The sequence below is a fragment of the Lissotriton helveticus genome, chromosome 11, assembly GCF_964261635.1.
Source record: "Lissotriton helveticus chromosome 11, aLisHel1.1, whole genome shotgun sequence".
In the NCBI taxonomy this organism is placed as follows: Eukaryota; Metazoa; Chordata; class Amphibia; order Caudata; family Salamandridae; genus Lissotriton; species Lissotriton helveticus.
Genome location: NC_136072.1, coordinates 268,688,993 through 268,703,779, shown reverse-complemented (window position 1 = coordinate 268,703,779; position 14,787 = coordinate 268,688,993). Strand labels below are relative to the sequence as shown.

The following is a 14,787-nucleotide window of genomic DNA, read 5'->3' as shown; positions in this document are numbered from 1 at the left end:
CTCGAAACTGTAGAGGTTGCGTTTGTTGTGCTTTTTGGAGGATAGCCTCTTTGGTGCGATAGTCTTGGACACAGACTAATATGTCCGGCGGTGGAGCCGTCGGGGCCCTCGGGGACTCACCCTGTGCGCTCGATCCATTTGCAGCTCAGTCTCCAACGGGCGGGCCAGCATGTGATTAAAAAGCTCCCTGGAGTAGGAAAACAGATCCTTCGAGTCCTCACCCATCCGCACTCCTCTAATGCGTATGTTGTGCCGTCGGGACCTGTTTTCCAGGTCCTCGACATGGGTCTGAAGATCTACTTGTTGACCATGGATTCGGAGTATCTCCTGCTGCAAGGCCGCCATTTCGGTGTCCCTTCCATCGCTCTTACCCTCCAAATCAGCGACCCTCTCACCAGTTCCATCCATTTCCCGGCAGACCTCACGAATCTCCGAAGTGAACTCTTGCTTGAGGGTATGGATGTCTTCTCGGAAAGTGACGAACATGGACTCAAGGAACGCCTTGGTGATGGGTTCAGCTTCATCTTCCTTGCTTGGTCTTGGCCCAGAGGGACCGGCCGCTATGGTAGAGGCCATTGTATCCGACTGCGCTTTGACAAATAAGTCTTTGATGGTCCTGTCTTTCCTGTTTCTGGAAGAGGACATAGGCCTCCCCGTAGACGCGCAAGCAATGCACAGAGGGTCTCCACTCGTCTCAGCTACCAGCTCCTTTTCAGCAGATGACCTCAAGGGACTACCTCTAGGCCCACAGGGAAGTTAAACTTCCGGATCGCTCTAGAAGACGTGGAAAGGGTGCTGCTTCTGCTCGGGCCTCTAGTCGCTGCAGCCCCGCAAGGTCTGGCACGCCTGGCTCCGCCACTGCCTAACACCTCTCAGGTGACTGCCTCTCCTCCCACCCTCTCAAATCCGGCAGTTATCCCAAACAAAGGGCCGTCCTTACTCTCCGATACCCCACTGGGCAGTCTATGTCACATGGGACCCTCAGCTACACTGCCATCCACTCACCGGCAATGTCGCCAGGATCCCCGCTGGGGCCCGCCGCATCCAAGCTGTCTCCGCCACTGCTGTCACTGGCAGCCGCAGCACCCCCCCCCCCCCCAAGCAGGACATTATTTAAAGGATATTTAAAGCCACTGGTCCACCTTTCACCGTGCAGGTGGTAACCTGACCTACATTTCAAAGAGGGACAGAGGTGTCCCAGCGAGCCATGTGCAGTAAGTGAACCCGCCTACAGAGGAATACTGAGAAGTCCCTGGGACTGTCTGTCTCCCTTCCAAGGGCACAACTGGGGTGCAAAATGCAGGCACATAATCCTTTTTCGCCCCCCAACTCACGTTTTATATAATATGGTCCCTGGTCAGAGTTCTTTGAAATCATTTAGGGGTTGCTAGGGGTCGCATTTTCACCTTGCAGCCCCAGGAACTGCCTTTATGACCTCTGGCTTCAGAGATGGCAAAGGTAGTGCCAAGTGCAGAATGTAAACAGTGCTAACCACTGTTTACATTCTGCAGCAGCCGCTGGGAGCCGGGACAAATAATTCAGTAGAGGAATTCACACTCTTATGTTTAAATACATTTAAAAAATGAAACAAAAAACAAACATTTTTAAACAAGCTGTTGATATATTTTGTTTTTGTGACATATGAATAATATGTTTTAACACAATTTTCTCCTCTGTGCTTCTCATTACTGCATTGCAAGTGATCATAAATGAAAATGTATTGACAATAACAAAGACTTAAAGCCAATAGCATAGTTCATATTCCATTTATGGGGTTCTGATTCACAAGAAAAGTTGAAAATCTACAGCCAAGTGTAGTTTTACAACTTTTTTGAATTTACAATTTATAATTGCATTCCGCATGGAAAGCTGTATTTAGAGCAGGTGTCCATGCAGATTCATGTGGAAATCACGTGAAGTCAAAGTTTGGAATCCATTCACACTGTATAAAGGTCTCCGTGGCAGTAGGCAATAGATTCCCCTATGCAAATGCAAATTTTTCCATCTGTCAGTGATCCGTTCCTATTCCCAAGATGGATTTAAACCAGCACTTGGCTGGAGTAAAAATGTGACTCTTTCCAGGTTGGAAAGGGCAATGATAGGAGTTTGTAAATGCCCACAAACATTTAGAGGCAGATCTACAAGCCCCTATCGCCACAGGATTGTCACTTTCAGTGACGCTTGTGTGGCGATATGATCTCTGCCTTATTTACAAGACAGTGTCATTCGACTTAACGTGGCTTTCCGCTGACTGGTAAATAAGCCACCCTTTCCTGCTATACTTAGCGTGAAAGGGGCAAGCAATGGGTGTTGTGGTGGACGTTCCACCGCAACACCCATTGATTTTGATGCTGCCCCATGTTTACAAGGGTGGCATAAATATGAGGGCAGCGCCAAAATTAATACCAGGGAAAACCTGGTCTTACCCTGGCCGAACGAGGAGAAATGCTTTATTTCTCCTCATTTTTGCTTTTTCCATGTGTGCTGCATTGTGCAGCACACACAGAAACAGCAAAACGCCATTGATTGTTTATGTGCAGGAAGGTGTCCCTTCCTGCACAAAAACAATCATAAAAAAAAAAATGACGAGTTGTAACTTCTATGTGTGCTGGACAAAACAGGACACATAAAAGTTTCAACATGTCATTTTAGATTGTTTATGTGCAGGAAGGGACACCTCCCCGCACATAAACCATACTTCTCAACGCAGTGCTATGCGCAAGGGTGGCTTCTTTGGCGCTAGGCTGCTAAATTTAGTGCCAGCGCAGGGAGAAACACAGGGTTGCACCGTATTCTTGGAAATACGGTGCAGCCCTGCATTTCAGAAGTGGCGGGGGCCAACAAGGCTAACGCGGCGCGCTGTTGCTTCTGTAAATATGCTCAAGGCAAACACTCTTTGAAATGCCAAGGATGCCCTTGACCCCTGCCCTAGTGGGATTTACGAGGGCAAAACTCACTCACACTCATGGCAGAAGCCATCGGACCCCTAAAATGAACAGGCATAAGTGAGGTGAATTCCTAGAATTGTTCTGTGTTTTGTGGCTCTGTAGCCCCCTCTTCAACCATAATCAATTTCTATGTAAGACAAAGAGAAATCCCTAGTATTTCCTTGGCATTTCATGTCAGCACCTTAGTTTGTGAAATTGACACTTATCTGTTTTGTTTTGTTACATTAATCATGCAGATATTATGGAAATGTCTGCTATTGTGCTGTCATCATTGAAGTCATAGACATCACTTCCTGGGAAGATTCGGTGTCGGAGGTCATCATGATGTGACTGAGGGGAAAGTGCACTACGTCACTTCCGCTATCCGTGGCATGTTGGCGAACCGACGCCGGACTCAGTCAGACCTTTAAGAAAGGGGCCCAAATTCTGATGAGGCCAACTCAGTCTTTCATCTATCTCAATCGATAAGCCCAGTAGCATAATTTTTTAATAATAGCTGCCAGCATAACTGCAACATAAAATGCACTTTTTTTTGTTAATGTATCATGGGCAGGTGTGTGGTGCGTGGATTTCTTGTGCCATAAGCAAAGTGACGTCTTTCTCGACCTTCCTCTGGAAATTAGGCCTGGGTGAAGCTCCCAGGTTATTAAATACTTTCGATGTTTGAAATGATTACTGTCTTTTCAGTATGCTAGTTTCTCAACCATGGGCCCCATACTGCATTGCGGGTGACTTTACTGCCTCCTTTTGATGGAGACATGATTTATGTGCTTTTCTGAATGCGATTGCGAAAAAAATATGTACTTATCTCATGTGTACATGATAACAATAAACTACAACAACACATTAAATTCACCTTGCAGCATATCTGTCTTTGCAGACGAGAATTACAAGGAAACTCGAACACAATCTGTTAGCACATCTCTGACAGCAGTACGCTTCTAAAATATGAATTAGGTTGTGGCTAATCCTAATCTGGCGTTGTGGGCTAAACCTGGGCAGCAGGGCCGGCTTTGCCAATAGCTCCAGGCAATGGGCATTACTGACTGGTGAAAACTGCCACCAAGGAGATAAAACTATACTTTCCACCATTTTGCAGGATCATGGTTAGATTTATAAAGTTTTTTGGAACACGATATTATGTTACTTACGTTCAGTTCACGTTGTGCAGATGCTGTTGATGCTTCATACAATATAAAGTAAGGTTGTCATGGAAACAAAACAGCATAGTAGCGCTCCGAGCTAGTATCTATTTGCAGCATGTAGCGCTTTAAAAAAAACTGAATAAAATAAAGACCCCGGATGTTTCTATGAATTCAAGAACAGATCTTCTATTTGTTTTCCTTTGAAATTAGCTACATTCTGGCACATTTGTTTATCATCTTAGTCATTCTCTTGCTCAGGGAAGGCACATGTGCATGTTTCGAAAGCTGAGCCAGACATTTAGATTGTGCTTAGGCAATAATATTCTGGTGTATTTAGTGTCACAGTTGAGCCTATTGTAAGTAAAAGGGGGGTTTCATTCTAGTTGTCGTCCATCAGTGAATGGCCTACCCACATGGGTATTATTATTGCCCCAAATGTGATGCTACAAACGGTTAACTCATCTAAGTGAGGATTATTAAAACGCTCTCTAAATTTTCTTTGCCACATGTTCCCATTTCTAGATAGTTGCAGACATAGGACCCAAATCACAAATCTATTTTAGACTGTTAACATATTTCTGTGAGCAAAAATGGCTCCATTAACACCTTTTTTTTATTGGTCTATCCTGGCATTAAATTCTGCCCATTAATTTCAAATGAATTTTTGATTTTTTATGTATACGTAGACTAGACAAAAGCCGTCATCAACTTCATGTGTTACCATATACCAACATTTTGCACAAGTGAAAAATTAAGAATATTTACAATGAAATAACCACATTAGTGAACATATAGTGCAATGGACAATTACAATGTGCTGACAATTTCAATAAAACATGGAACTGTTATTCATTATTGGAATCTCAGTACTCAATACTAAACCAACAGTTAGAGAATATTTTACACAGTGTATCAACCCGATACAATATCAATCCGCTTATGTGCAAGTCAGAACGATGTAAGCTAATAAATATGCGTGAATCGCTGGCATTGAATGTCGTTGAAAAGAAAATGCCGACGCGTTTCGAGTCCTGTTCTATGGTTCAAAGGACTCTCATCAGGGCAGTATGAGTCTGGTCCATGGAAACTATTTACATGACAAAAAAGAACAAAAGGGGAAGTTTTAACTGAACGGTCCTCAATCCATTTGACTATTTACAATAATTGCATCAGGGTGCAGCCTACCTTGTTACTTCGTATCCAAGGCTGCACTTGTTATGAAATGAGGTCTCTGCCGTGGGTGCACGCTGCAATAGAGTGAATGTTTTTAGGAAATTGTTCTAAGAGCTGGTACTCTGTTAGGTGGAAGGGCGAGTCTTTACCTTTAATCGTTTAGATCCAGCGACGTGTGTGCCGTCGTGCTGGAGTTTTAGGTCTTTTATTGGGATCACATTTCTGCAAGAAACATATGGACAAGTATTGGGGGTGTTGTTTGTTTTGGTCGATTGTGAGTCTGTAGTAAGTTAAAAAGTTAAAAACTCACTTGTTTTTCGACCCTCGAAGTGCGGAATTGACTGCCGCTTCTTCCGCTCGAATGGAATTTTGTTCTGTGGAAACAGAAACAAAGGCGTGTCAGCACCATTTCACCTTCCTTGTAGGGATAAGCTGCTTGGATCTGTCCTTTGTATATCTGAGCATACCTGAGTTATCGCAATTGGAAGCGTGTCTCATTCACACACGGACGCGGAGAACGTCTGTTTGCGGTGATTCAGATCGTTGCAGCGAGTTTGAAAGGCGTTCATGTGATATTCATGTAGCCTATCAGAGGGGTTGAGACCAAAGAAACCCGAGTGGTGTCTTGTGGGGCTAGTAGTTGTGCCTCACTGGTGTTAATGTTTAGGAATTCTCATGCTCTGTTGATTTCGCTTAAACAATTTAGACCTTTATTCACACTGTCAAATTTCATAATGAGATAAGCTTCTTTTTGAAGTAAAGCTGTTTCCACATTAGTATAATGTTTTGGGTCGATCCAAAACAATACAGTCCATTTAAAATCATTTTCATTGTGATTACTGTTGACGAAATGTTCCACCATTGGTGCAGTTAGAACCTTTTTCTTTATTCGTGAACGGTGTTGTGTAATCCTGGTGTTGACTGCCTGAGTTGTCTTTCCAATGTACACTCTATTGCACGTGCATACCACAGCGTAGACCACATTCTTGGTTCGACAATTTGTAAATACATCATGTTTCCATATTACATCATCATGGGAAAAAACATTTCCTTCCAAAGTCGCTGCACAAGAAACACAATTACCGCATTTGCGATGCCCACAAATAGGTTTTAAATTCCACTGTGTAATGAGATCACTCTTCTGCTTAGGAATGTAGCTGTCTGCTTTTATGAGTTGTTGTCCTATACTTTTGTTTTTCCGCATGGCAAAAATCGGTTTTTGGAAAGGAGGTTCAATAGTTTCCACCAAATGCCAATTACTGAGGATGATATGCTTGAATTGGTTTGTGTGCTGACCAAAGGTCGTCACACATACCAATTTGTCAAGTTGTTCCTTCTTTTTCACTTCCAAAAGAGTCTCCCTAGGGATGAATCTGGCTCTTTTTTTGGAGTGAGTGAGCAATTTTTTTGGGTAACCCCTTCTGGCCATTTCTTTGCAGAATGATGTAGCCTGAATCTCAAAATCAGATGTCTTTGTGCAATTGCGCGTTATCCTTAACAGCTGCCCGTAGGGCAAATTTTCTTTTAGACATTGTGGGTGTGAGCTCGTGTAGTGCAGAATTGTATTCCTGTCTGTTTCTTTTTTATGTATAGTTGTAGATAGCATTCCAACGCAACTGTCTACTGTGACGTCTAGAAAAGTCATTTTTTGTGGGCTGGAGTTCAAGGTGAATTTTATGTCATTATGACGGGAATTTAACCATGCATGGAACTGATCGAGCTCCGTCTTGCTCCCCTGCCACTGGAGCCAGACGTCGTCGATGTATCGTAACCATTGGTTTATGTGGCCAAAAAATGGATTATTCTTGTAGATGAATCGTTCTTCATATTGGGCCATATAGAGCACTGCCAGCTCCGGCGCATAAGGACAGTCCATGGCCGTCCCCTTGATTTGTATGAAGAAATCGTTTTCAAATTTGAAGTAATTACTCCTTAAGGTAATTACCTTTGCATGCATGGTTAAATTCCCGTCATAATGACATAAAATTCACCTTGAACTCCAGCCCACAAAAAATGACTTTTCTAGACGTAACAGTAGACAGTTGCGGTGGAATGCTATCTACAACTATACATAAAAAAGAAACAGACAGGAATACAATTCTGCAGTACACGAGCTCACACCCACAATGTCTAAAAGAAAATTTGCCCTACGGGCAGCTGTTAAGGATAAGGCGCAATTGCACAAAGACATCTGATTTTGAGATTCAGGCTATATCATTCTGCAAAGAAATGGCCAGAAGGGGTTACCCAAAAAAATTGCTCACTCACTCCAAAAAATAGCCAGATTCATCGCTAGGGAGACTCTTTTGGAAGTGAAAAAGAAGGAACAACTTGACAAATTGGTATGTGTGACGACCTTTGGTCAGCACACAAACCAATTCAAGCATATCATCCTCAGTAATTGGCATTTGTTGGAAACTATTGAAAAACCTTTCCAAAAACCGATTTTTGCCATGCGGAAAAACAAAAGTATAGGACAACAACTCATAAAAGCAGACAGCTACATTCCTAAGCAGAAGAGTGATCTCATTACACAGTGGAATTTAAAACCTATTTGTGGGCATCGCAAATGCGGTAATTGTGTTTCTTGTGCAGCGACTTTGGAAGGAAATGTTTTTTCCCATGATGATGTAATATGGAAACATGATGTATTTACAAATTGTCGAACCAAGAATGTGGTCTACGCTGTGGTATGCGCGTGCAATAGAGTGTACATTGGAAAGACAACTCAGGCAGTCAACACCAGGATTACACAACACCGTTCACGAATAAAGAAAAAGGTTCTAACTGCACCAATGGTGGAACATTTCGTCAACAGTAATCACAATGAAAATGATTTTAAATGGACTGTATTGTTTTGGACCGACCCAAAACATTATACTAATGTGGAAACAGCTTTACTTCAAAAAGAAGCTTATCTCATTATGAAATTTGACAGTGTGAATAAAGGTCTAAATTGTTTAAGCGAAATCAACAGAGCATGAGAATTTCTAAACATTAACACCAGTGAGGCACAACTACTAGCCCCACAAGACACCACTCGGGTTTCTTTGGTCTCAACCCCTCTGATAGGCTACATGAATATCACATGACCGCCTTTCAAACTCGCTGCAACGATCTGAATCACCGCAAACAGACGTTCTCCGCGTCCGTGTGTGTATGAGACACGCTTCCAATTGCGATAACTCAGGTATGCTCAGATATACAAAGGACAAATCCAAGCACCTTATCCCTACAAGGAAGGTGAAATGGTGCTGACACGCCTTTGTTTCTGTTTCCACAGAACAAAATTCCATTCGAGCGGAAGAAGCGGCAGTCAATTCCGCACTTCGAGGGTCGAAAAACGAGTGAGTTTTTAACTTTTTAACTTACTACAGACTAACAATCGACCAAAACAAACAACACCCCCAATACTTGTCCATATGTTTCTTGCAGAAATGTGATCCCAATAAAAGACCTAAAACTCCAGCACGACGGCACACACGTCGCTGGATCTAAACGATTAAAGGTAAAGACTCGCCCTTCCACCTAACAGAGTACCAGCTCTTAGAACAATTTCCTAAAAACATTCACTCTATTGCAGCGTGCACCCACGGCAGAGACCTCATTTCATAACAAGTGCAGCCTTGGATACGAAGTAACAAGGTAGGCTGCACCCTGATGCAATTATTGTAAATAGTCAAATGGATTGAGGACCGTTCAGTTAAAACTTCCCCTTTTGTTCTTTTTTGTCATGTAAATAGTTTCCATGGACCAGACTCCTACTGCCCTGATGAGAGTCCTTTGAACCATAGAACAGGACTCGAAACGCGTCGGCATTTTCTTTTCAACGACATTCAATGCCAGCGATTCACGCATATTTATTAGCTTACATCGTTCTGACTTGCACATAAGCGGATTGATATTGTATCGGGTTGATACACTGTGTAAAATATTCTCTAACTGTTGGTTTAGTATTGAGTACTGAGATTCCAATAATGAATAACAGTTCCATGTTTTATTGAAATTGTCAGCACATTGTAATTGTCCATTGCACTATATGTTCACTAATGTGGTTATTTCATTGTAAATATTCTTAATTTTTCACTTGTGCAAAATGTTGGTATATGGTAACACATGAAGTTGATGACGGCTTTTGTCTAGTCTACGTATACATAAAAAATCAAAAATTCATTTGAAATTAATGGGAAGAATTTAATGCCAGGATAGACCAATAAAAAAAGTTTATCCTCAAGAAACATTCATTGTTTTATTCATAATAGAGGCTTAGGTAAACTCCCAATTTACATTGTTCATTGAGGCCCGACCTACCCTCTTTCCCATTGGGCCCAACCCCCTTTTTCCTCATCCATTAACACCTGTCATGATGCCTTGTAGGTGTAAATGATTTTACTACTACTCAGTTGTGCACCACAACTACGTATAATTAAGCAAACAGTAAACACCAAGCAAGGGAGGCGGAATATGCTGAGCAAGGCGTGGTTTACAATGACAGTTTGTGAATGCCCATAAAAGTGAAAGTTGGTGGAAAATCCCAAACTCCTTTGCAGGGTTGGACTTGGTAACCAACTATAAATACTTGGGAAAACTTATGGACTACAAAAACACGTTCAAACCCCAAATGGAGGGCCTGTGTGGGAAGGGAACTGCAACATATTTGCTGATAAAATCAATAAAGGACAAACTGCCCGACTTAACGCTTGATCCCTTGCTGCAGGTACTGCGTGCAAAGTTGCAGCCGACTCTTACATACGGGAGTGAATCCCTTCAAGGAAAGGATGCCGTAATACTGGACACATTGATAGCCAACTCGTACAGAGCAATTTTCAACCTGCCAAAATACATTTCCCAAGCGCAAATACGGCTGGAATTTGGCCTTCTAAAACAAACGCTGGAAAGAAGGGGCCCATACGTAACCAGCTGGCACAAGATTTGCAATGATTTGGAAATGGTCAGAGATTTTCTCCAGCAAAAGATGTTGAGTAAATTTCCTTCCAGGATTTGAGCAAAGGATTAGAGTGAATTCTGTTCCAAGATCAGAAATAGAATGCAACACCCTGAAACTTCAAGGGGGAAACAGGCATATTTTTCTCAACGGGAAACTGTTATCCCATTGAATTTAAAAAAAGTGCTTTTCACTAATGCTGAACTGTAGTGTCTGTACTTCTCTGCCACTAAGACAAAATGTTTGGCATACACATGGTGTGCTGAGGCAGAATTTGTGTAGTGGGGAGTAAGCACAGACAAAAGCATCGGAAAAATGGATGCTACAGAAAAATGGTTACTTTTTTCTGCAGATTCAATTTATGTAGATGCTTTTGTCAGAGTTCACTTATTGATATCGGTCTGCCAGAAGGCCCATTTCAGTTGTCAATAGTACTTCATGCATTCCAGTAGAGATGCAGAGAGACAGCCAATAGAAAAAACTTTGAGTCTAAAATAGATCTGCGGGCTGATCCAAGCTGTGGTTGACAATGCCCCAATCCAATGGCTGAAGGTAGCAGGACAAAATAAAGCAATAGCTGAAGGAGGTATGTACCGTGCATGTAAAACCTAAAATTACATATGACCTTCCCAGTAGCATACCAGAGAACCTGCAATTATGGCAGATTTGCAGGTATACTACTGGGAATGTAGGTGAATGTTGACTGTTTCATATGTTCATGCATGCTCAAAATTTAATATGCATTTGCACCTATCTCACCAGCCTTGTTTCCAGTTCCACTGCCCCCAATAATTATTGTATCTTTTAAACAAACTATAAATCTAAGAGAAGTCAGTTTTTAAATTCAGGCCAAGTTACAGAATATTGATTTGCTTTCTGTGTACTGTCACAATCGAGTCAAGGGTACTGTATCTTTGATGTAATGTTCTTTTGTTTGATCTCTGCTGCCAGTGCACATCCACACCAACCTCCCCCACCCTTTCACCACCCGGGAATCTTACAGCAGCATTGACATATAATTTAAATGAATCTGTACTGTTGCTGGAGATCAAAATCCTTTAAAAAACAGAAGACAAGAGGCGTTTGGCAAAACAGGAAGAGTTTGTTTAATTAAACATTAAGGCTGGGAGAACAGTTACAGGCAAGAGGTTTGAGTACAGTCTCAATTTACAATCGGTATATGTCCTTCTTTTAAACAAACTACAACAGCATATAAAAGTTTCCGGCTACCATATATGGCGAGGAATGTTGGTTGCTGCCATTGGAGTCATAGATTAATAGTCAAATGGTTACTACAGGTGAGTCTCGACCTCACGTGGAGACATAGTGTGGCCAGTGAATAATGTGTTAAATGTCTGGTATAGTAAGCACGTGATCACTGCGTGTGTTAGGTCCTGATTGGCTGTGCGTACCTAACTCATGTGGCATATTACTTTTCTTTAGGAGCACACGTACCCCCTCTGGCCATGTGTGTTTTATTGGGGCAATCTCCCCTGATCATTGTAAAATTGCTGCACCTAGCTGTTGGATAGAGCAAGCGTTTCCTGCCCAAGTGACTGCCTGCCACCTACACATCCTCCCACCTGTGACCTATCAATCAGCAATCTCGGGCCTAGGTCTCAGGGTTTGCTTGACAACATATTTGCAAGTTGATGGGGAGTTCAGAACGGGTGATTCTATTAATCAGGATGAGATTTCATTTTTATTAATTTCCATTTTAACATTTCCCCCTCTAGTTGATTTTTCAACAACACTATCTGACTCATGCATTCGTACAATTACATTATTTGGAGCCTGTTGTGCTTGCTTTTGACTACAACTACTTTCCTAATTACTTTCATTCTTCCCAGTTTTAGGACATCGTTTTTACAGCAGGTGATTCCCGAATGTTTAACCCCCACATACCAATAGCAACATAGCAATAGCTGGAAACAGTGATTTGCATTAAACCAGGAGAACCTATTCGAAAACCACTTCTGCTCAAGGGCACCTCCCTCTTTACTCATGTTTTTTTGTAGATTGTATAGTGCTTTAATGGCAAGCTTTAGTGTTCCATTGTCCATGTCATTCCCTGGGATGAACGTACAGCAGGTCGCTCCAATCTTGGCACAGATTCCTCCCTCCATTGCGGTCATTAAGTCCAGTACATAACAATGCTGCATTACCATGAGGCGGATGGCTCACATTTCTTCCTTGATAGAATTGATTTGTAACAGCGGGCATTAGCTTTTATCTGCAGGATGAAGAAGGGTATCGACCTCCCAGCTGTGCTCCTGTGAACAGTCTAAATTCTTCTGTATATCTTTGAACTGTGCTCAGCCAAAATAGTCTACAATTCTCCTTTCACAAGCTTGGTGCAGCAAGGTTGTCTTTTCCATTAACGGGTGCTGGTACAATAGCTCTTCTCCAGGAATGACCAGGGTCAGGGTTTGCATGTTGACCAGGGAACACAGTCCCCTCCATCTGGGAACAAACTGAGTGTAGGCATGCTTGCCACATTGCCAGTAGTAATCCATCAGTGTGGAGGTGCCCCAATGCATATTCGGAATACAGAATATCACTCCTCAGTTAGCATTCGTGCCCATCGGAAACACTCCTTTTCCTCTGAAAAAGAAGGAATACAGTGTAAGTTTCCATACAATCAAGGGTTGTCCTTTTTCCTTTATACCAAGTGTATCGACCCACCTCAAGTTCAAGTTCAAGTTCAAGGACTTATATAGCGCGCTACTCACCCAGAGGGTCTCAAGGCGCTTGGGGAGGGGGGGATCATATTTTGTCGAATAACCAGGTTTTGAGTTCTTTTCTGAAGGAGATGTGGTTCTGTGTAAGGCGGAGGTGGGTGGGGAGTGAGTTCCAGGTCTTGGCCGCCAAGTAGGAGAAAGATCTACCTCCCATGGTGGATCATCGGATACGCGGGACTGTGGCGAGGGCTTGATTGCAGGATCTTAGATGGCGGGTGGGTGTGTAGAAGGACAGTCGAGTGTTGAGGCATTCGGGTCCTAGTTTGTAAAGGGCCTTGTGTGCGTGGGTGAGGAGATGGAACGTTATTCTCTTGTTGACGGGGAGCCAGTGGAGGTCTTTCAGGTGTCCAGTAATGTGCTCTTGGCGAGGGATGTCCAAAATGAGTCTCGCTGATGCGTTTTGGATGCGTTGTAGTTTTTTCTGTAGTTTGGCTGTGATTCCGGCGTATAGAGTGTTACCGTAGTCCAGCCGACTCGTGACCAGTGCGTGGGTGACAGTCTTTCTTGTCTCTGGGGGAATCCAACGGAAGATTTTTTTGAGCATACGAAGTACGTTAAAGCAGGAGGAGGAGACTGCGTTGACTTGTCTGGACATCGATAGTGAGGAATCTAGGATGAAGCCAAGGTTACGTGCGTGGTCTGTGGGTGTGGGTGCTGTGCCCAAAGCAGTAGGCCACCATGAGTCGTCCCATGCAGAGGGGGAGGATCCTAGGATGAGCACTTCCGTTTTGTCTGAATTGAGTTTTAGGCGGCTATGTTTCATCCATTCGGCTACTTCTTTTATGCCTTCGTGAAGGTTGGTTTTGGCGGTGTTAGGGTCATTGGTGAGGGAAAGGATTAACTGGGTGTCGTCAGCGTAGGAGATGATGTTGAGGTTGTGTTGGTGCGCGATGGATGCGAGTGGGCTCATGTAAACGTTAAAGAGGGTGGGACTGAGCGATGATCCAGATGACTTCAGTGTCCTCTGAATTGAATGGGGGAAGTCGGACTCTTTGAGTTCTTCCAGCGAGGAACGAGATGATCCAGTCCAAGGCTTTTCCTTGTATGCCGATGTTGTTGAGGCGTTGTATAAGGGTGCTGTGACAGACTGTGTCGAAAGCGGCGGAGAGGTCGAGTAGAATGAGGGCCACTGTTTCTCTGTTGTCCAGTAGTGTCCGGATGTCGTCTGTTGCTGCGATGAGGGCGGTTTCGGTGCTGTGTTTGGCTCGAAATCCTGATTGAGAGGGATCGAGGGAGTTGTTGGATTCGAGGAAGGTGGCGAGCTGTCTGTTGACGGCTTTCTCAATGACTTTGGCAGGGAATGGGAGGAGGGATATGGGGCGGTAGTTTTTAAGTTCAGAGGGGTCTGCTGTGGGTTTCTTCAGGAGGGCGCTGACTTCGGCATGTTTCCAACTTTCTGGGAAGGTTGCAGAGTTGAATGAGCAGTTGATGACATCGCGGAGATGGGGGGCGATGATGGAGTCTGCTTTGTTGAAGATGTGATGGGGGCAGGGGTCGGTTGGCGATCCAGAGTGGATTGAGTTCATTAGGCTGATGGTGTCTTCAGTGGTGACTGGGTTCCAGGCACTGAGGTTGTTGGATGGCGGTGAAAGTTCTGAGGGGGGTGGGGAGGATTGTTCGTGGGGAATGTTCTTGAAGCTGTTGTGAATGTCGGCAATTTTGTTGTAGAAGAAGGAGGATAGCGAGTCGCAGAGGTTTTGGGAGGGAGTAATGTCGTTTGAGGCTGCGGTAGGGTTGGTGAATTCTTTGACGATGTTGAAAAGTTCCTTGCTGTTATGGGCGTTGTTGTCGATTCGATCCTTGAATGCTGATTTCTTGGTGGCACGAATCAGTTG

The 14,787-nt window shown here is 43.5% G+C and overlaps 1 protein-coding gene across 1 annotated transcript in view; it reads left to right on the top strand.

The window, feature by feature from the left end:
- The window catches only part of DNER (delta/notch like EGF repeat containing), a 1,147,135-nt gene that overhangs the window by 307,646 nt on the left and 824,702 nt on the right, over positions 1-14,787 (top strand). The window lies entirely within an intron of this gene.